The sequence below is a fragment of the Mauremys mutica genome, chromosome 7 (assembly GCF_020497125.1).
Source record: "Mauremys mutica isolate MM-2020 ecotype Southern chromosome 7, ASM2049712v1, whole genome shotgun sequence".
In the NCBI taxonomy this organism is placed as follows: Eukaryota; Metazoa; Chordata; order Testudines; family Geoemydidae; genus Mauremys; species Mauremys mutica.
Window position 1 is genome coordinate 12962242 of NC_059078.1, and position 23821 is coordinate 12986062.

General features: G+C 45.2%; 1 protein-coding gene across 1 annotated transcript in view; it reads left to right on the top strand.

Annotated features, from left to right (window-relative positions):
- Nucleotides 1–1815: 1815 nt before the first annotated feature.
- Nucleotides 1816–23821, top strand: part of CNTN6 (contactin 6) — a 232801-nt gene continuing 210795 nt past the window's right edge. Inside the window, exon 1 of the mRNA XM_045022626.1 lies at nucleotides 1816–1930. The gene's annotated coding sequence lies outside the window, so the exon portion shown is untranslated. The remainder of the gene's footprint in view (nucleotides 1931–23821) is intronic.

Below are 23821 nucleotides of genomic sequence, written 5' to 3' on the forward strand. Positions count from 1 at the left end.
ATGGTAGAGCTTCAAATATTGCATTAGAAATTAGGAAGAGTGGTTAAAAGTAGATTGAAACAGGAGGGGGAGTTATCACCACATTGGTCAATGGTGGACACACCCTACTGTCTCTCTATGGTATTTATACAAGTACCTGAGTACTTAACTATATTTAGTGATTGTAGTCTCACAGTACCACCAATGAGCTAAGGGAGTACAATTACAGGCACAGAGACTACAGGACTTGCAGAAGGTCACACAAGAAGTCTGTGGTAGAGAAAAGAACTTGGGTCACCAGAGTAGCAGGCTAAGACCTTAACCACACAACCAGTCTTCCTCCCTGCACTTGTGGCAGAGGGCTTCTTCAAACCAGAAAGAGTAGGTGAAATCTCTTCTCCTTTTGGGGGTGCTGTTTCCATCACCCTCCCCCATCAATGTGATCCCCCTTACTTCAGTCCTTACTGAGGAACAACTTCAAAACCCCATGATATGGCCAGTTGAGCTAAAAGAGAATTGATGTTAGCTACAGTACTGTCATATAAAGGTTTATGTAGACTAAGGGCTTGTCACTGCCTGCTGTGGCATTCCATCCTGTAGAGGGCAATGGTCCACAGCAACACCGGCTATTATGTACATTTCAATGTGCATGGCATACAATTGCGAGATGACTGCTGTTAAAGTGATCATAAGTTCACCTATATGGCACCATCTAGTTGACTACACTAAAAAAGGACAAATTAAATGTGGTGTAAATTCACCAAAGTCAGTAGAGTTATGCTAGAAGTTTAAGTTGGTCTATTGCATGTATGTTTTATGTTTATTACTGGAGTCAATCCAAATTATGTAAACAAAATAAAATATTCCCTCTGTTTTATTTACCAGCTTGTCACTTTGGTCTTTTTGGCACGTGCATGTCTGTTGCCGTCTGACTCTCACTTCCTTTCAGCATCTTATTGCTCAGGCAGGCGTGCAATTAATCCCATTACAAACTAATGGATTTACATGGGGATTACATTAAACTGTTTTGGTGAAGCAATAGCTGTGAAACAATGCACTTCTCTTGGCAGAAATGTTCTGTAACCTGCCATTTCCATGTCCCTCTCCTGTGAATACAAATAATTTACCAACTAAAGTAGAAGCATCCTCAGCTCTTGGCCTCTCCACTGGAGCAATCCCAAAAAGAGTAGTGGAAATCAGGGCGGTTTTGAAGTTTATTAATAAATAGAATTTGGTTATGCATTACTTTAGAGAAGTCTAGTGGTTTTTTTAATATGGAAAGCACAGAAGGGTTATTTAAAATTTCATGAAGAGAGCTTGTGATAGAATGTAATCTAAGTCCAGACAGACTTCCTACAAGCTTAATCTTACGTAGTGCACGGAGCAGTTGTGGGACCAGGAAACAAACACAATTATTTCCACTCCTGTTCTAAATCTACTACTGGTTAGTGACCCAGTTTTCAAGAAGAGAGGTTTTCTGATTACCTGACAGGCACTCATATCTGTATGAAAAGAATTTAATCTTCCATGCACAGCTACAACACGGCAAACGAATGCTACTGGTGTGAAAGCTGTGCTTTTGCTCTCTCAGCTTGCATGAACAATGATTAGTGGAGAGCTGATTTTTATATGTACAAGATTTCCAGATAAGAATATTCAAAAGCCGTAGCGGCTATGTGTGCATGTGATTCAAACACAAATCGTGTGGGTCCTGTCACGAATACAGCAAGAAAGCAGTGTATTTCATGGGTAGTACCAGTGAAGAGACACGCAATGCTCAGTGGATAAAAGGCTTGTAGTCCCAGCTGGGAAAATAGTTCCATTATCTCCCAGCTGCATAGACATTCCATACGGCTTGGTTCTGCCTGGATGAACAGTGTGGCTTGCTGAGAGCTTGAAACAGTTCTGCAGAAAATTGTAGAGATCCTGAGACATTTCACTGTTAAGATCTGTAAGTACAAAATTGTGGTGTCTACTGCAATGTGAATAATGCTGGGGAAGGTGCATTTTCTCTTTCTTTTGGTGATTTTCATTAGCATAAGAGGTAGAGAATGTAGAAAGCAACAAATCACTGTTTTATTTATGCTGTGTTTCGATGAATAACTGATCCTCAAAATGTATTCATTCTTTGCTAAGGAAAAATATATATTGAATTTGTATTCAAGTGAGGCAAGGATAAAACATAATAGGAGACTGTGCTGCTATAAAGACACTACAGGTATATTTTTGAGTGTTTCACTAGCTGTGTGTTGCAGTAAAACTAATGGGCAACACAGAGAATGACAGTGCTAATTTTGGCACTTTCATGTGACTTGATACTGCATATGAAAAGGTGGGGAAGGTATCAGGCTACTCATCTCATTTTCTAAAAGCTGAAGGTTTAAAAGCAATAAACATACGTCTTCAGATGATTTAAGGGAGGCTTTAGATGAAAGTTTCCCTTTTTGTTTATTTAAATGGGGCGAACAAAACAAACAAAAAATCCAAACGAACGAGGTGATGACATGTGCTGAACTTGATGTTTTCATCCAAAGATTTATGAATGAGTTGCAAGTTTGATTCCGTCAGTTATTTAAATGGGATGTTGCAGCTTTAAAGGAACTGCAATACTTTATTAAAAGTTTTGGAAGTTTGTGGGCCCAGAGACAAACAATAGGAACTGTATGATGATCATTCAGTTGTGCTTTATGTCATGGTATATTTCCATTGTGCTTTTTGGAGAACTGTTTTGTTGCAGACATTTGCTGCGTTTTTAAAGAGACTCTTCTTATATTACTGATATATTGAGCCTCCATGCTAGGAATTTCTTACAGCATTCACAGAATAATTACACTTGTAAAATAATAGGACTGTTTAGATAATAATCTATTCACCCCTTTGTACTTTTTTTGCAGTAATTTATAGGTACATATTATAAGATGAATGCAGAATAGTTACTTCTAAATCACCTTTATTTTTTTCTGAAGGCAGAAATCAAACAACTTGCTTCCTCTTCAAATATCTTGAAAGTCCTGTAAGTCTTATGTGGGAAAAGAAAATTAAACCTTACAGTGCTTGCAATTCTGAGCACCACAGCAACACAAATAATATATCTTCATCAGCCTTGGGTCTTCAGGGGTATTGAGTCAGTGTTTTGTGTTTCTTGTGTCTCTGCTTCAAAGGTACGATCACACAACAAGTCTCAAATTCTTATCTATGTGATGCTGGTGACTACTATATATCAGATTGTGCAAAAAAGAATACTAAAATAAACCCATACATAGAGCAATCTTCTTAAAATGCTAGTGAGATACTCGTATTTGGGGGGGTTATTTTTAGTAACTAGTACTGTCTTTCAACTCACGAATATGTAAATAATGCAAAACAACTTTGGCACTTTAAATCAAACTAGAGATATACTTTTCTTTTTTTGTTTCTAGCTTTGCAACCGTAATTAAGGAGGCTAGCTGGGAATTATGGGATTTCCTAAAACCAGTTTCTTTCAGTTTAGGTAAATATTGTAATGATCACTGTAGTCAGCACCAGCACCAACTGTATCTTAGTGCTAAATTGTTGTCTTGTTTTGATTTTATGTAATGTCTGATTGGGAGGGCAGAAGTTGTAGGAAATTTAGTTCTGCCTCTGTTTGCTGGAGTTGTTACTTACAGTGTTCCAAGAAATCCATTGATTTCTATAAGCGAGTATTACAATATTTTCCACTCCCAAAAGAAAAATGTAACAAGGCCCTGGCATCAGAAAGGGGGCAGAGTTCAGATTGTGTGTTTGTTTTGTGTGTCTATGAAGCAGTACCATACATTTTGTTTTGTATTTTAACAGAAATTATTCATTAAAAGAATGTGTATCTATCTATACACCAATGCTGCTAAATTTCTTTCTAAGATTTTGCAGTAACTCTGTATTTACTTCATGTTACTACAAAACAACCCAATTTTGTGTTCCATTATTTAAATTATGCATTGAGTTTATAAAAGATACTCATCACAGACGCTCTCCCAATTGCCCTCACAGTGAGGTCAGATGAATGCAGTTTACTGTTTTAATGCAAAGAACACTCAAGGGAATTAAAATTAGGATTTCCCTAGCTCTGAGTCAGGGCTCCAAATGCTTTCCTTTCTTTCCCAACTCAATGGGTGCAGACAAACCCTTCTTAGTGATATGTTCCTTTGTGACATGCCATTGAGAGATGAATTTCAAGTGAACTCTCTTAAAGAGGATGAATTCAAAAAAGATTGACTCAAAAATTCCCCCTTTTGCTATCAAGGATGTAGTCCAAGAGGATTATATAGAGACATTTGGCCAAAATTCTAGCCCAGTTTTCACTGGGCCTTCCATTACTGGTTGTAGGCCTAAATAATTCCAGATACAATTTTGCACTTACAGTTACATTTACAGTTACTATCCCTTGGTCACCAAAGTAGCTGATTTGTGTGTATAATCAGTTATGTAGATGTCCAGGTGACTTTTGCATTTGCAAAATGGCAGACTAGCATTTGATTATCTCTGTGATTTATTCACAGTATTTAAATTCTTAATATAACAATGGGATGTACAGAAAATGCATTTTTTTTCCAAAAACAATGTGGGACTGGTTCACACTGTAAGAATCAAAACCCTTCACTGCACACACGGTTCTCCCCCGAGTTGAGCTTAAGAGGGAGGACAAGCCGCATGTGACAGGTGTTAGTGAAGCTGCTAAATGTACTGTTGGAAAGTGCTCAGATACTGTGGGGATGTGAGTTGGTTAAGAACCTATATAGAATAGAATAGAATAGAATAGAATGCTGGCAAGACACTTTCTTTAGAAAAGGGAGCAGTGAAACTTAGACATGCAAAAAGAGGATTCAGAATCTCTCCCTGGATGTGTTGGGAGAGAATAAGGTGCCAATTTTCTTTGTGTTATACCTTCATGCTCCAGCTCCATCTCCTCTCCCTGTGAAGCTCCAACCGGGTTAGTGGACATACCTCTGTCAGGCTATCATCTCATTTACAGTATTTTAGCACAGTGGATTCCTGCCCTGTGGATTAGATACAGTTACGTAGATTAAAAAGCAGTTTCTCTGCTTTTTCTTCTTAGGACTAAAGGTGTTTTCACCCATTTGTTCAGGGACTGTAAAATTAATTGCCCCACAATAGTCACATGATAATTAAAGATTCAACACCTCACTTCATTTTTAGTACTTTGCCTTACAAAACTGCTTCTTTGATGCCATTGCAGCAGATAATGATTTCCCAAGATCCCTTTATCTTCTAGTCCCAAATGTCTCTTTCTCTCTCAAAAAGAATGAAAAGGGCAAAACTGTGGGTCACCAGCAAAAAAATAAATATATCTCCCCTGCTTTTCTGTTAATACACTCATGGTCTGCATTCTCTTGACTGTTGCAACTTCAGTGCGGACAGAAGACCTCTTTTCAGTACTGCTAGCACCAGCTGTGTGCCATTTAAGCAGGGTTATTTCTCACTGGTAAAATCCCTGGCTTGTTTTCTTTTGCCCCAGTTGCATGGGTGCTGCAAATCTCCTGTTGTGTACTTGGGATTTGGCATAAACTGGTTGTCCTCTTTTCAGGGCAAGTTTACAACATGGCTCTGTCTACATTTCCCACTGATGCTAACACCTGTTCAGCTCCACTGGCATTAGCAGTGCTGGAATCTCTACTGTTTATGGCTGACACCAATGTTTGTAATACCCTGCTGTGAGATGGGTTATGTGGCACAGTATTATAATTGCCAGGGATCCATCCATGCTGGGGCCCACAAAATTACTAACGCTGGGGGAGCTGAACCCGTGACAGCAACAGTGGGTGGGAAAATTCCTAGTGTAGGCCTATGACTCAAGTTTTCTTCTGTGTATATGCAATAGTTCCATTTGTCCACCCTGTGCAAAGATATGCGCGATGTGCAATCAGGTTGCAGGCATTCTGGCATCACCTTCTGCACCCTTTAGGTTTTAGATGTGGTATAACCTCTTACCTGTGACTAGGAATATAGTATCACCCAATTCCCATGTGTGTCACATACGCAGCAATGTGTGTTACATCGACTTTAGCAAGGTATGTGCACTTCATTCTTTTTTAGGGATGGCACGGAAGCAAGGCTTTACTATTAATATGGCAGTGATTGACATGTGGTAGGTGCTGTACATAAAGGAAGCAGTAGTCGGTGGCCAGAAGAGTTTAGTCTAATCAAACAAAGACAGAGAATGGGGGCAGGGGAAGAGGTGTGTGTGCTGGTATGTGTGGAGGGGAAGTATAGAGACATAAATAACATATCCATGCAGAGGTATCAGGGTGACCATAGAGATGGGTGGCTTGTTAATTGCTCACTGCAGTCCTGGAGCAGGTCTGGTAGGGTCTGTCTCCTCTCCCCTGCTGTCCTAGCATGCCCTCACTGCTGTGCCGCATTACAGATCTCAGCTCTGGCTGAAGATTCTTCCAGTGGAGTCTTGGTGCAGGGGCAGAGAGGCCCTGGTCTGTAGAATATCACATTGCGGAGAGAAGTTCTGGGAGCAGTACCCCGCTCTAGCCCACTGCTGCTCCTACTCTTGCCACACAGCGCCTGTGCTCCTGTGGGCTTTCAGGGGAGATTGTATTTGCTGGGTTTTTCTGATGATCCATCTAAAACTGTCCTTTGCTACTGCTCCTGTCAAAGAGCAGGTGCTTAGTGCCAGCCATATGAACAAGTGTAAGCAGACACCCAAACATATACGTGAATCAGTGGTGGCAGGACTCACCCAACAATTGCCTGTCCTGAGCTAAGACAGCTTTGGTGATGTGCAGATGCCTTCTCTAGCTCTGAGAGGAATTCACTGTCAAAATTTTAAAACGGTCATATAAGATGGGTTCCTAGCCTACCGGAATCACGCAGAATACTGGACAGGGCTTGGGAATTCGAAGGAATTAACCTGTCTTGTTTCATTCCCCACAGAAACTCCAGTGCAATAGGGTAGTCTAAGTGTCCTTGGTCTGTCAAAGCTTTGAGCCAGATTGTAGCTGGTCCCTGAATGGGTGTGCTGAGGAGGGCACAAACATTTTTTACTCTCACACAAAGGGGCCACACATGGTTACATCAATTCTCTTAAGTACAAGGACAGTTCCCTGCTAGCACACCTGAGGTGCTAGCTCCCTCTGAGACAGCAGGAAGAAAGCTGAGCCCTGGCTCTTTGTCTCACAGAGCCTAAATAGCTGGCTTATTGTGAAAGGGAGATCCCCTTCAGTGATGGTGTAGCAGGCAGGTAGTTCTGGGAGGCAGCGTGCAATGCCTCTTGGAACTCACATAGGTACATTGGTCTAATGGGCACAATCTGGCCTTTTGTGGGAATAGCTTTTCAGATTGTCAAAATGTGCACTGTGGTCTCTGTGGAGGGTTTTTGTTTGTTTTGTTGATACAAGTGGGAGGCATGCACGGTACATACTGCAAATGGAGTGTTCGGGGAAGAGAGAGAGAGAGTCATTTCCCTCACTTAGATCCTATAATATGGTTCTAGCCGCTAAAGCCGAGACCAAATGAAGGAAGATGGTCAGAAACACAGTCCGTGTTATTAAAATTCTTGGCAGCATTCACTGTAAAGTTCTTGTTAAGAGAGATGGAAAATGGCAAAAACATGAAGAAACAGTGTTATGTCCTTTTCCTCTACACACCATTAATAATACCACACAGACACAGTTGGATTCCAAATAACCGAGTTTATTAACTATACACTATACACTATATATGCAAGATCTGGTGTTCTGGCAGGATTATGACGGATACAGCAATAGAAGATAGGAAGAAGACCCAGTACAAGGTTTCCAAACTATTTAAAGGGACACCATCCACTTCCTATATAGTACATATTCCTCCCCCTACAGTGTAAAAGAGCATACACAAATTACAAATATATTACTATCAATAATATACAGCATGCTACAAACTAAGTCTGAGAGGTGGTTTATGACGTCTCTCTAGATAATGTTTCATAGACATCCCAACAGTATCTGGAGCAGCATCTGTACTTTCTGGTGTAGCTGTATCAGCGACAGCTTCCTCCTCAACAGTGTCACTTGTTGTAGAAACAGGGACGTGAAGCTCACTGGTACTATTACAAGTCATTGTCTGTCTCTGTATTGTGGGCTCAGTATTTTCAACAGACATCACTGGTATAAAGCCTCTTGCTGAATGAGTGCTCAAAATAGGTTGACCAGATAGCAAGTGTAAAAAATCGGGACGGGGGTGAAGGGTAATAGGTACCTATATGTAAGGGGACTGTTGCCCCCTTACTAACATTCAGTGGGGGTGTTTGGTTGCTAGCTCCCAGCACTAAAAAGGGAGAGGTCGATGGGAAATCAGGAGCCTGAGACCGACAGTCTCCAGGAACAATGTGGCGAGGCCAGTGCTCCAGGTCAGCCTGATTGACAGGGCGGGCAGGCTAATCAAGGAGTCAGGAGGCCAAAGGGGGTCCCGTCCTCCGTTGGAATTGTCTGAGTCAAATGGAGTGGGGCCGAGCTAAGGAGAGAGAGCAGGGCCCCAAGCTAAGCTGATGGGAGCGGAGCTGCAGCCTAAAAAGCCAGAGCACAGCCCAGAGAGAGCAGCCGTGCCCTGGGAGGAGAGCTGCAGCAACCAGAGCCAGAGGGGCCAGACAAGCAGCCCAGGAAGCAGATGAGAGCTCAGAGCAGTCACAGAAGCAGCCTGCAGAGCAGCCCTGCCCTGGGAGCAGAGTGGTAGCAACTGGAGCCAGAGAGGCCAGAGAAGCAGCCCAGGGAGCTGAAGGCAGAGCAGCAGCAGCAGCAGCCGTGCTGAGGCAGAGTGGAGCTGGAGCTGGGCCTGGGGCCATAGGCGCCGACTTATATGGGGCTCTGGGGCTTTAGCCCCATGAATAAATCCCAAGCAGGGGCTCTGCCCCACCAATGTTTTTTCTCCCCTGCTTGGAGCGCCCCCCCGCCGCTGCCGCCGCCGCCAGGGCTGCCCAGAGCCCTTTAAATCCCAGCCGCGGCTGGGAATCAGAGGGCTCTGGGCTGCCTGCTGCAGCGGGAAGCCCAGAGCCCTCTGATTCCCGGCTGCGGCTGGGATTTAAAAGGCTCTGGGCTCCCCGCGGTTGCAGGCAGCCCAGAGCCCTTTAAATCCCAGCAGCGGCTGAGATTTAAAAGGCTCTGGGCTCCCCGCGGTTGCAGGCAGCCCAGAGCCCTCTGATTCCCGGCGGCGGCTGGGATTTAAAAGGCTCTGGGCTGCCCGCCGCAGCAGACAGCCCAGAGCCCTCTGATTCCCGGCCGCGGCTGGGATTTAAAGGGCTCTGGGCTGCCTGCAAACGCGGGGAGCGCAGAGCCTTTTAAATCCCAGCCGCGGCTGGGATTTAAAGGGCTCTGGGCTGCCTGCAAACGCGGGGAGCGCAGAGCCTTTTAAATCCCAGCCGCGGCGGGGATTTAAAGGGCTCTGGGCTGCCTGCAAACGCGGGGAGCCCAGAGCCCTTTAAATCCCAGCCGCGGCCGGGAATCAGAGGGCTCTGGGCTGTCTGCTGCGGCGGGCAGCCCAGAGCCTTTTAAATCCCAGCCGCGGCCGGGAATCAGAGGGCTCTGGGCTGTCTGCTGCGGCGGGCAGCCCAGAGCCTTTTAAATCCCAGCCGCGGCCGGGAATCAGAGGGCTCTGGGCTTCCCGCTGCAGCAGGCCGCCCACAGCCCTCTGTTCCCCGGCCGCGGCTGGGATTTAAAGGGCTCTGGGCTGCCTGCAAACGCGGGGAGCGCAGAGCCTTTTAAATCCCAGCCGCGGCGGGGATTTAAAGGGCTCTGGGCTGCCTGCAAACGCGGGGAGCGCAGAGCCTTTTAAATCCCAGCCGCGGCCGGGAATCAGAGGGCTCTGGGCTGTCTGCTGCGGCGGGCAGCCCAGAGCCTTTTAAATCCCAGCCGCGGCCGGGAATCAGAGGGCTCTGGGCTGTCTGCTGCGGCGGGCAGCCCAGAGCCTTTTAAATCCCAGCCGCGGCCGGGAATCAGAGGGCTCTGGGCTTCCCGCTGCAGCAGGCAGCCCAGAGCCCTCTGATTCCCGGCCGCGGCTGGGATTTAAAGGGCTCTGGGCTGCCTGCAACCGCGGGCAGCCCAGAGCCTTTTAAATCCGAGCCGCGGCCGGGAATCAGAGGGCGCTGGGCTCCCCGCCGCGGCGGGCAGCCCAGAGCCTTTTAAATCCCAGCCGCGGCTGGGAATCAGAGGGCTCTGGGCTCCCCGCCGCGGCGGGCAGCCCAGAGCCTTTTAAATCCCAGCCGCGGCCGGGAATCAGAGGGCTCTGGGCTGCCTGCTGCGGCGGGGAGCCCAGAGCCCTCTGATTCCCGGCCGCGGCTGGGATTTTAAAAGCTCTGTGCTCCCCGCGGGTGCAGGCAGCCCAGAGCCCTTTAAATCCCAGCAGCGGCTGAGATTTAAAGGGTTCTGGGCTCCCCGCCGCAGCGGGCAGCCCAGAGCCCTCTGATTCCCGCCGCTGGGATTTAAAAGGCTCTGGGCTCCCTGCGGTTGCAGGCAGCCCAGAGTCCTCTGACTCCCAGCCGGGGCTGGGATTCAAAGGGCTCTGGGATCCCCGCGGCTGCCAGCAGCCCAGAGCCCTTTGAATCCCAGCCTCTGTCCGCTGATTGCCCCCTCCCCAGACCCCTGCCCCAACTGCCCCCAGAACCTCCACCCCCTATCTAAGCCCCACTGGTCCTTGTTCCCCAATTACCCCCTCCCGAGACCCCTGCCCCTAACTGCCCCTTGGGACCTCAGCCCCTATCTAAGCCTCCCTTCTCCTTGTCCCCAACTGCCCCCTCCTGAGACCCCACCCAACTTCCCCCCCGCAGGACCGCACCCCCTACCTGTCCCCTGATAAACCTCTTAGACTCCCATGCCTATCCAATTGCTGCCTGTCCCCTGACTGCCCCTTCGAACCTCTGCCCCATCCAACTCCCCCTGCTCCTTGTCCCTTGACTGCCCCCCGGAACTCCCTACCTCTTCTCCAACCCCCAAACCGCTTACTGTGCCACTCAGACCAGCGTATCTGGCTCCATGCAGCTCCAGACAGTTGCTGCCATGCTCCCCCATGGAGCCCACAGCCCTCTCCCACCCCCAGCACCTGCCTTCCAGATTTGAACACCTCAAAATTCAGGAGTGCTCAAGCTCGGTTTGGGCAGCTTTTACTTCATTTCTCCCAAATCAGTTTCCCCTGCAAGGTGCCAACTGAAGGTGTTGGAGAACAGAGAGATCAGGTGGCCTCCTAATGCCTGGAAAAGAGACAAAGGCCGGAGGAGGGAGTGTCAGTGCCTGTGCGGACTTCTGGGAAGTGCACGGTGTGGAAGGGGATGCTGTGATGCTTTGGAACATCTCCATACAAAGCCAGTCAGGACTCTGGGGGAGCCTCCTCTCTCGGAGCATACTGTCTCCAGGGCAAGAAGCTTACACCTTCCTGGGTCTGACCTCGGAGCATTCAGCATGCCCTTCCACGTCATGCACTTTCCAAAGTGAGTCTGCCCAGGCTGGTCCTGGGGCAACCAGAGGTCGCTGCACCCCAACTCTGCAGTCAGATGTGACTCTCAGCCAGACAGTAAAACAGAAGGTTTATTAGATGACGGGAACACAGTTTAAACAGAGCTTGTTGGTACAGAAAACAGAACCCCTCTGTCAGGTCCATCTTGGGGGGTGGGGAGCCCAGAACCAAGTTCTGGGTCTCTCCCAATTTCCCCAGCCAGCTCCAAACTGACACTCCCTCCTCTGGCCTCTGTGTCTCTTCTGGACAAGGAGGCCACCTGATCTCTTTGTCCCCAACACCTTCAGTTGGCATCTTGCAGGGGAAACTGAGGCACCCACACAGTATTCAGAGAAAATATTAAGAACATTCCCACTTCATCACAACAGATGCAACAAAATATAATACCGTATATTGAAGTAGGCAAGTGCTGCTTCTGACTTTCCACTTTTAATTGACCCTTGTAATCTTGTGGCGCTGACGCGTTGTAGCTTCATTTTATATCGGCTTACAGGGCGGGAGCGGGGGGGCACCACCATTTTGGGCCCCACCAAAAATTATACAAACCTGCCGCCTATGCCTGGGGCAGTCTGGAGCTGAGTGTGGTGAGCAGCTGGGCAGAGCGAGGGGGACCCCGGGCAGTGGGCCCAGCGCAGGGAGATACCTCAGCCAAGAGGCCCTGCAGGCCAGACTGGGAGGGGGATCGTAACCCTGACGGGGGAGGGGGGGGCGGGTGACGCTGGGGAGAAGGGTCCTGCCACCCAGAGCCTGAGAGTGTGTGGCCACCGCCAGAGCAAGTGTCCGACCCGCAGCATCCCTGCAGCACAGCCAAGACCTGAGAAGGAAGCCTGGGACCTACAAGGAACAGACTGTGAACTGCCCTGACCTTTCAGAGACACTGTTTGTGATGTTCCCTGCCACAGAGCAGGGTGATGTGTTTTCCTTTAACCTTTCCCATTTTTCCTTATTCTTTTTTTAAATTGTGTTAATTAAATAACTTGTATTTGCTTTAAATTGTATGATGTGATCAGTGGGTCAGGGATGTGCGCAGTGCAGAGAGAGTACCCCGGAGTGGGGACACCCTAGCCCCTGTCCTAGGTGACCACAGCAGGGTTGGGGGTCGAGCCCCCTAGGAATCCTGGGCCCAGCCTTGTTGGGGTTACGAGGACTCTGCCAGACAGGAGAGTGGAAGGGGAGTCCTCAAGGGCAGGGAGGCCTCTGGGTAAAGGAAGTGGGAGCGAGGACTCAGATCCTTCCGCTAGCCCACTTCACCGGGGTAGTGCAGAAGCCAGGAAAGTTCCCCTCAATAGCGGGACCATTCCCCCGCTTACATATATAAGAAAAAGCCCCAAAAATCGAGACTGTCCCTATACAATTGGGACATCTCAAAAGCTGGTTTACGTGTCTTCTCCATGACATGTTTGGTGCTTTTTTCTGGCTTGATTCAGATGTGGGCCATAAAATAAAAGCACAAAGAGGAGTAAATATTAAACTTGTTTAAAGGCTCATCTCACTTAATTCTCAAAGAATAGCTGCTGATGTACCACCTGGGTTAGGACTGAAGACGTATCCAGCCAGTAGCTAGTTTAAAAAGATGTGTGCTGCACACAATTACATACAGGAAGCACAGAGAGCATGGCAAGAGATTCTAGGATGTCTTCCAAAGGTCCAAGCTATTTGAGAGGAGAATACTATATTCAGTTAGAAAAAATAATATTTCTAATGTCTCGTTGCCCCCCATCTCCACCCCCCCCAAACTATTTACCTTAACAGATAAGTACATGCTGAACATTCAAATGGAAAATTGTGGAGTGATCAAAGTAGAACAAACTACAGAATGGGCCAATTCTATAGTTGCAATTAAAAACCCCAGTAAAATAGGGGTAATTACAGAAACACATGATTTAAATCAAGCCATAAAATATTATTCAGTAAAAACTATTTAAGAAACGGCAGCTAAGTTTTTAGTAACAAAACATCCACTTAGATGCAGGACCTTAATTTTAGCAAGCAATGTCCAGTGAGTCAAGATCTAAGTTAGGTCTCAACATGCATTTGGAACATTAAAGACTTAAGACAATACCATTTGGTATTAGTTCTGCTCTTGAGATATTTCAGCCATTAGCTCTCTGGGGGATTCCAAGTGGTAAAGTTATGTTATTAAAGGTGTTACATAATGGATGATGCTTAAATTTGGATTTAGGATCTGGAAGAACAAAATGGAATATTTAGGCAAGAAACACCTAATAATGCACTTCAGTTAGTAACTGGTAAACAGAAATTACCTCTATAGAATATAAAGCGGGGAAAGATAACATAGTTACTGATTCAGGTCAAATTTAAACAGTCGTTATTGATATTTATTATTTGTAGTATCAGAGCACCTATGAGTCCCAGTCATAGACCAGACTCACATTGTGCTTGGTGCTGTACAAACACAGAACCAAAAGATAAAATGTAAAGATAAATCTTTTGGGTTAGGAACCAAGTATGAGAAAAGAAAGAACAGATGGATACAGACAAACAGGTAGGGGTGCCTAGGGTAGCAATGAGACAATATTGTCTAATCAGACAAGACAGAACAGGTGGGGAAACGGTTAGAATGCAGAAGTAGAGTGAATAATGTGACAGTGGCAAAGGTCTTGTTAATCCACAATTATTTTATTTTATTGTGTTTTGTTTTTTGGGCGGTGGGTTTACTTCATTGGGATTAAGCTAAACAGAAAGAGAATAGAAGGGAGGTGGAGTGCAGGGGAGGAGAGAGCAGAAGGGACACGTTTGGAGTGAAGCTTTGTTTGAAGAGACTGTGAGGAGGTTGGATCGAACAGCCAATCAGTGGATGGCAGAGAAAGTCAGAGAACTTTCTACAGTTTTGACTGGACTGTCCATGGGTCCCTATTTTGGCTGCTTCTGCCTCTACCAGCTCAAGTCTCTGGCTGGCTGTTCGGGTAACCAGAGAGCAAGTGTGAAAATTCAGAGGGTAATAGGTCCCTATATAAGACAAAGCCTCAAATAGCCTATAAAATCAGGATATCTGGTCACGCTGCTGATTGTTCTCTGTGGTTTTGCCACAACACCACATGGTGATGGGAAGAGGAGGCACCCTCTGGGTCTTAGTGCCCCAGAGTATGTGTGGGGAATCTACCCTGCACAGTTCTGGGTCCAGGAGACTGGGTTCAGGAGCAGAGGCCCCAGCTGGTCACCATCAATCATACTCCTTCCCTTCAGTGCAGCCACCCCTGCTTTCACTGCTTCTTGTCCTACCAGCTGTAGTCTCCGGCATTCTACCGTGTACAATGGATTTACAGAGAATAGAGGGATATTAAACTAGTCAGCAAAGTTAATTCTAATGCTATTTCTGGTCAAGTAATCCCTAAAAGGGCTTTTTGGTAGTCATATGCAGTTGTTTGAGTATAGCAGAGCAATCAGTGCATTCGTAGAAAAGTACTTAAGCAACAGAGAAACGTCACCCTGATAATAAAGGGAGTTGCTATCAATTGTGTTTGATTGTCTTAAGAGCCACAAAAACACAATGTAAGAGAAAAAACCTACACACAAGTTGCTCAAAAGTTTATTTTTAAGCAAGTGTTTTCAGTGCCACCTAGAATCCAAAGCATGATGTAGAAGCTTCAACAACAAGAATACACTGGGGACTATAATATGAGTAAGGGACTACATGTACGTAAACTAGATGAGGAAGAGCTGAAAAGCCCATTGGAGCAGCTGGGAACAAGGAGAAGCAACTAGCACTATGTGACCTAACACTTCTCAGCAGACCATCAACACGTGCTCCCAGGACCATGAGAGTCCCACAGGCCACAAAACTGCTGTCCTCCACAGTCACATTCCAAAGAATGTTAATTCAATCACAGTCAGAAGGAAAAGCCCACATTTACAAGATGACGAAGCAAAAATACAAAAAGCTCATAGAGATGTTAGTTACTGGATGAATTTCCTAAATGTCCTGCAAAAAAAAAATACATAATACATCATTTCAGAGTAAGAAAAAAAGAATACTTTTAAAAATTTAGAAGAGATTGTGTATATCATATAAGCATAAACTGGAGTCATTTGAGGTAATGACTGAGGTCTAAGTACTGTCGGTGACCTCAGAACTGATCAAGATGCTAAAAGAAATTTAAATAGAAGTGACACAAATAAAAAACATTGGCAGACTCAGGATCCCCATTAGATACAGGCCTCCTGGAACAAGCTATCAAATCCCTTTGTAAGACCTGATGGGTCTAGAACTCAGGCCTGCTGACAGCTCTATAATTTCACCCAGTAGCAGTTTTACCACATGTGCATATGGCCTGCTGAGGGTTTGACAGACAGCAGCCTCATGATTGGATCCCTACTCTAAATAAACCCAAGGTTGACTCCAGGAAGTGTCCAGGCAACAGTGTGGCTCTTCTGTTGTTGCCATGATCATTTGTGCTCCTGCTCCTGAACTTCTGAATCTGACCCTGGACCTGGACTCCTGACTCAAACTTGGACCTTTGGTATTGGCAGTAATAATGGACTGGATCCAGCTTAGGGGCATCAATGTAGCTTTATATTTCTCCGTAAGAGTTAACAATGCCAGACAGAACTAGTAGCACTCAGGGCCGGCTCCAGGATTTTTGCGGCCCCAAGCACCTGCTTGCTGAGCTGGTGCCTGGAGCCGGCCCTGGTAGCACTGCATCTTACACCACTGGGAAACAGTAACAGAACTCCCTATCTCACATACCAGCGGAAGACATCTTGGGTGAATCATGGACTTGAACTTGCCCAAGTCCAACCCCAGAGCCCTACTGCAGTTTCCTCAAAGTGTGTAGTAGTAGTAATAATAATAATAGATAAAGAAGTGACAACAGTCATTGATCTAAAAGCTGTGCCACTGTCAAGCAGAGTTGTATTTGCTGCCTTCCAGCCACTCCTATGATATAGCAAGGGCACTGTTGAAAGGATACTGCGGCCTTGCCCAAATCTATCCACAGATCTTAATTTGGGAACTGAGCCTTCAATAGCTCCTCCAGACTTGTGCGAAGATTCCAAAAGTGCCATTCCTCCCAGCCAAACCCCTTCAGAAGCAGGGTTACAGTTATTGGCAGAGATGCCAACAGCATAGAATTGCTGTTGCTGTACCATCTGTTACAGAGAGAGGGGGGAAATCTGGAACCTAGAATTTTGAACTATTGAAAAGACCCACAAAAAAGTGTCCAGCATGAAATCCACATGCATTTCAGCAGCACAAACACCTTTTCCAAAGGCCTCTCATAGCTCACTGATAACCACTGTATTAACTTTATTTTACTGTCTTAACTCAATTTCAGTGGTTTTAATACACATTTTTAATGTTTAGTTATTTTGCATTAACTTTAGTGGCTGCATAAGGGAGAAGTGGTGGATATGGTATAGCTAGACTTTCGTAAGGCATTTGATACGGTCTCGCATGATATTCTTATCGATAAACTAGGCAAATACAACTTAGATGGGGCTACTATAAGGTGGGTGCATAACTGGCTGGATAACCGTACTCAGAAAGTAGTTATTAATGGTTCCTAATCCTGCTGGAAAGGTATAACAAGTGGGGTTCCGCAGGGGTCTGTTTTGGGACCGGCTCTGTTCAATATCTTCATCAATGACTTAGATATTGGCATAGAAAGTACGCTTATTAAGTTTGCAGATGATACCAAACTGGGAGGGATTGCAACTGCTTTGGAGGACAGGGTCATAATTCAAAATGATCTAGACAAATTGGAGAAATGGTCTGAGGTAAACTGGATGAAGTTTAACAAAGACAAATGCAAAGTGCTCCACTTAGGAAGGAACAATCAGTTTCACACATACAAAATGGGAAGAGACTATCTAGGAAGGAGTACAGCAGAAAGGGATCTAGGGGTTATAGTGGACCACAAGCTAAATATGAGTCAACAGTGTGATGCTGTTGCAAAAAAAGCAAACGTGATTCCGGGATGCATTAACAGGTGTGTTGTGAGCAAGACACGAGAAGTCATTCTTCCGCTCTACTCTGCACTGGTTAGGCCTCAACTGGAGTATTGTTTCCAGTTCTGGGCACCACATTTCAAGAAAAATGTGAAGAAATTGGAGAGGGTCCAGAGAAGAGCAACAAGAATGATTAAAGGTCTTGAGAACATGACCTGTGAAGGAAGGCTGAAAGAATTGGGTTTCTTTAGTTTGGAAAAGAGAAGACTGAGAGGGGACCTGATAGTAGTTTGCAGGTATCTAAAAGGGTGTCATAAGGAGAAGGGAGAAAACTTGTTCATCTTAGCCTCTAAGGATAGAACAAGAAGCAATGGGCTTGAACTGCAGCAAGGGAGGTTTAGGTTGGACATTAGGAAAAAGTTCCTAACTGTCAGGGTGGTTAAACACTGGAATAAACTGCCTAGGGAGGTTGTGGAATCTCCATCTCTGGAGATACTTAAGAGTAGGTTAGATAAATGTCTATCCGGGATGGTCTAGACAGTATTTGGTCCTGCCATGAGGGCAGGGGACTGGACTCGATGACCTCTCGAGGTCCCTTCCAGTCCTAGAATCTATGAATCTATGTCTTATGGTCTGTTACAGAATTTATATCTTTGCATCATTATGAATGATTTACTAACCAATTACATAAGTGGTCAATAACTATGCAGATATATTGATTTTAAGGCTATTTGATAATTTTACAGTATCTGGCCTACTGATTCGGCCAAATTGGACAGTCCCTATGTAAAAGGATGAATGCACACAAGTCAGATATTAGGAATGGCAATATACAAAAACCTGTATCAGAGGGGTAGCCGTGTTAGTCTGGTTCTGTAGAAGCAGCAAAGAATCCTGTGGCACCTTATAGACTAACAGACGTTTTGCAGCATGAGCTTTCGTGGGTGAATACCCACTTCTTTACCCACTTCTTGCATCCGAAAAAGTGGGTAAAAACCTGTAGGGGAACACTTCAATCTCCCTGAACACACAATAGCAGATGTAAAGGTAGCCATCCTGAAGCAAAAAAACTTCAGGACCAGACTTCAAAGAGAAACTGCTGAGCTTCAGTTCATCTGCAAATTTGACACCATCAGCTCAGGATTAAACAAAGACTGTGAATGGCTTGTCAACTACAAAAGCAGTTTCTCCTCCCTTGGTGTTCACACCTCAAATGCTAGAAGAGGGCCTCTGCCTCCCTGATTGAACTAACCTCATTATCTCCAGACTGATTCTTGCCTGCATATTTATACCTGCCTCTGGAAATTTCCATTACATGCATCTGATGAAGTGGGTATTCACCCACGAAAACGTATGCTCCAATACATCTGTTTGTCTTTAAGGTGTCACGGGACTCTTTGTTGCTTTTTACAGATCCAGACTAACATGGCTACCCCTCTGATACCTGGCCTACTGATTGAAATTAAACCATTTATAAGAAAATAGACAACACTAAGTACAATTAATGCATTTGCAATTGTTATTGATATGTTGCATTCTCCGATGCATTGTAAATAGTTTAAAAATCTGTAAAATATTTGTGCATTAACTTTTATAGATATAAGTTTCTCTGTGTAAAGTAATTAACTGCCTCGTGTATGTAGGCACCATTGCGCCTTCCACTGGCTAGAATCACAATGGTTAATATTAGTAGTTGTTTAGATTAACATATATACGTAAAAAGCAGTTATCATGGGCTCTCCAGCCCCTTCCAGATAATTAAAGATAGAAGCACATTTACACACATACACCACTACTAAACCAAACGGCCTTTCTCTGCACTAAGACTTTCTTCCACCCCCTGTAGAACTCTGCTCTCCCCAGCTGCATCCTCCGCCCCCATAGCAAAAGTCACACTTGTGCCCAAGCCCCCAAATGCCTATCCAATAGATAGGATTCTCGATGTTTCTTAGAGTGAATATTTTCGGATTATATCACAGACCCAGGAAAGGGGAAAATTCCAGAACAGAGAACCCTTAAGTATACTGGCCCAGTCCAGAAAAGCACTTATGCAAGTGTTTGTTAAACGTGTGAAGAGTCCCACTGAAATCAATTTGTTTACTCACATCCTTAAAGCTAGGCACATGATTAAGTGTTCACTTGGGTTGGAGCTCATAATACTCAGCAGCGCATCTTGGAAGACAGAGCCATTATATACCCTGGGCACTCCAGCTCAAGCATTTCCACTGACCTCAGCTGAGAGACATGGGTCTCTCAAAAAGACAGGTCCCAAGCCACTTATGGGTCTATAAAGCAAACCCAATATCTTAAGTCCGCCTGAAAACCAACAGGAAGATCAAGCAGATTCCAGAGTACTGGTGCGCTGGCTGAGATATTCTGCTGAACGAATGAAGCACCAGCTTCAGTTTCTGAGTTGATTTACAGAGTAGATGCCTGCAGAACACGCTCCAGTAGTCTAACCTGGAAATGCCCAAGGAGGAGGGTGCCCAAGAGAAAAAGATGTAACCTTCTAATAAGACATCTTGGTGACTCTTGCTACAGGATTGTGTCACAGCAATGTAACAGTCAGTAGATATTTGCTCCTGCCGTATGACAGGGTTATAAGCCTTCTATTTATCTGATGCATATCAGGCAACCAGTGCAGAAAATGAAGAAAAAAAATAGTCTATTACCAGCATGCCTGTGTGATGTGCCTTTAGTACATGGCATCAGAAGTAAATGAAATATTTGGCAAATATGAAGCCAGCTGAATCTCTCACTAGGAAAAGGGAACCAGGCAAAGAACTAGCACTTCTAAACTTTCCTTGGCAGCAAGTGGTGTTGAAGAGAAATCAGAAAGGGTAAGGTACTCCTCACTGCTGCATATGGCAGGCCCAGATGCATTGCAAATCTACAGGGCAATCTCGTGGGGACAGGAAGGGGACTGCACTCTGCTAGAGAGTCATTCCCATTTTCCAGATGACTCTGATACATGTGACAATGTCAGTGGGGAAAGGCACATTGTTGAATAAATGGCATGAAATCAACAGAACTACTTCTGAGAATTGGCTTAATCCCTGAAGAGCAAGGTTACATCCCTTCCACATTTTTTTTTAAGCATTAACTCGTCTAACTCTGGATATATAGATAACAAGGACATTGAACAGGTAATGCTAGCAGAAATTTTGGGGAGAGAGATAAAACTTCATGATTCAGGGTTTAAACCTATCTCTGACGATTAGGAATTAGGGGTCTTTACTGGGGCAGATTATTCTTCATCTGCCTACTGTGGAGATATTTGCACCTTCCTTTGGAACAGGCCACTGTTAGTGGGCAGTCAGGCCTAATGGTCAAAGGAGTCAGACCTAGGGGTTAGAAGAGGCATCAGTAGCCAGGAATAGGAACCAACAGTCAGAACTGGGTTACCAGGAGTGAGGCAGGGTAGTGGCAGGGCTGGGTCCAAGACAGAGGCGGGGCAGGGAACAAGCAGGCACAGGAGCTGTCACACCCATAAGGATATGCTTTGAGAAGCTACCAAACTGCTGGGTTTAACAGCTGATCTGGTGACTCTTCCCACCAATCAGGTGGTGTAGCCAATCAGGCACCCTGCTACAACCTACTCATTAGGTTTCCTGGAGACTGGCTGTTCTGCTAGTTCTGATTCCTGATGCTGTTGGAGGCAGGAAACTGGATTACAGTGACCCTAGGACTGATCCAGTATGGAAATTCCCATCTTCCTATAAATCAGTAGAAGTTCCTATGATCCCACCACTTGCATATTTGGGCCATGTATTGATATATATTCAGATTTTGCCTGTGGTGAGCATTGTTGCCCTAATTTTACAGATAGGGAAAGCAAGGCTAAGAAAGATAATATTATTTACCAGGATTAAAATTATTTGTGTTAGATTAGGTAGAGGTCAAGAGATCTGGGTTCTAATATGGATCTGACATTGGCTTGTTCATTGACTTTGAGAAATCTCTGAACACTTCTAAGTCTAACTCTGACTTTCTTTGTAACTAATGTCTGTAAAATAAGAACTAAGTATTATTAAAGTCAATAACAAGATCCAAACAGAATCCATGGCTTCCTTGTTAATTTAAGACCTGAACCAGAGCACACTGGAATCGATGGGAGTCTTTTCACCAAAATCAATGGGCTTTGGATCAGGCTTTCTAGATCCTCAGAATTCATAAATGCAAACTTTCAAGTGAAGATGTCTGTCTAGACTTAATATTATTCACTATGAATTTCTGTCCCTCAAAATTGTGGAAAAAACCCACCTGAATTTTGGAAATAGACTATTGTGCAAAATGAACAGTATGGATGTTTTGATGTTTTTCTTATTCAATTTCTCCCAGTTGTATTGATTAAATTAATTGTAAATTACTAGCATCCTAAAATGAAAGTGTGACAATTGAGTCTTATAGCTTTCTTTTCCAATCAACGTCTGGAATGGATGTCACCAAGATAACTCCACCTGGCATAATGCTGTATCTTCTCATTCTTTGATCCCATTCTTTAATCAATTTTTATGTTTTTCTTTGATCGTGCATGAGAACCAGAAAATGTTCCGGCAAGGATAGATGTATTTGACTGCATTGGTGAGAGTTGTTGTTTTTTTAAATGGGAAAATGAAGAATTGGCCACATGTTAAAAAAAATCACAATGGAGACTTTTGCTGTTCTTTTATTTTACAATGTCAGAAACGTAATATTTGCTTTTGGGTAAAATTCAAATCAATGCAACCCTCATAACCTAATAACAGGTTATAGATTGTTATCCAATATATAATTTGTTACACAGTCTATCTATGGCTTCTATTTATTGAGTCATTAAAAGTTTGTTTTTGTAAGGTAGACATTATGTGAGTAGTGCATAACAAGGAATAACCTTTCATACATACCATGCAATATATTAAATTACCCTCAAACTAAGTCATTAATCAAGTAGTTGCAGCCTAATGAGACCAAAATAGACAAGAACAGCTTGAAATCTTTCTTCAAGGGACAACTTTGTATTTATAGTATCGCAGCATTTTCCATATAGTTTTATAGATTGGTTGGGTGGCTCCCACACACTTTTTTCCCCAAGCTATGAAATGGTGTGTTGGTATTTAAAGAATAAGTGTTTTTCGTTGTGCGATAAACTACAGCTGACTGTGGAAATATAAGGCTAGAAGAGGGATAATACACTGCGCCTTGAGTAGTGGGTAGTGAATAAATTGCACTGACCCAGGAGCATAGGCGGCAGGTTTGTATAATTTTTGGTGGGGCCCAAAATGGTGGTGCCCCCCCGCTCCCGCCCTGTAAGCCGATATAAAATGAAGCTACAACGCGTCAGCGCCACAAGATTACAAGGGTCAATTAAAAGTGGAAAGTCAGAAGCAGCACTTGCCTACTTCAATATACGGTATTATATTTTGTTGCATCTGTTGTGATGAAGTGGGAATGTTCTTAATATTTTCTCTGAATACTGTGTGGGTGCCTCAGTTTCCCCTGCAAGATGCCAACTGAAGGTGTTGGGGACAAAGAGATCAGGTGGCCTCCTTGTCCAGAAGAGACACAGAGGCCAGAGGAGGGAGTGTCAGTTTGGAGCTGGCTGGGGAAATTGGGAGAGACCCAGAACTTGGTTCTGGGCTCCCCACCCCCCAAGATGGACCTGACAGAGGGGTTCTGTTTTCTGTACCAACAAGCTCTGTTTAAACTGTGTTCCCGTCATCTAATAAACCTTCTGTTTTACTGTCTGGCTGAGAGTCACATCTGACTGCAGAGTTGGGGTGCAGCGACCTCTGGTTGCCCCAGGACCAGCCTGGGCAGACTCACTTTGGAAAGTGCATGACGTGGAAGGGCATGCTGAATGCTCCGAGGTCAGACCCAGGAAGGTGTAAGCTTCTTGCCCTGGAGACAGTATGCTCCGAGAGAGGAGGCTCCCCCAGAGTCCTGACTGGCTTTGTATGGAGATGTTCCAAAGCATCACAGCATCCCCTTCCACACCGTGCACTTCCCAGAAGTCCGCACAGGCACTGACACTCCCTCCTCCGGCCTTTGTCTCTTTTCCAGGCATTAGGAGGCCACCTGATCTCTCTGTTCTCCAACACCTTCAGTTGGCACCTTGCAGGGGAAACTGATTTGGGAGAAATGAAGTAAAAGCTGCCCAAACCGAGCTTGAGCACTCCTGAATTTTGAGGTGTTCAAATCTGGAAGGCAGGTGCTGGGGGTGGGAGAGGGCTGTGGGCTCCATGGGGGAGCATGGCAGCAACTGTCTGGAGCTGCATGGAGCCAGATACGCTGGTCTGAGTGGCACAGTAAGCGGTTTGGGGGTTGGAGAAGAGGTAGGGAGTTCCGGGGGGCAGTCAAGGGACAAGGAGCAGGGGGAGTTGGATGGGCAGAGGTTCGAAGGGGCAGTCAGGGGACAGGCAGCAATTGGATAGGCATGGGAGTCTAAGAGGTTTATCAGGGGACAGGTAGGGGGTGCGGTCCTGCGGGG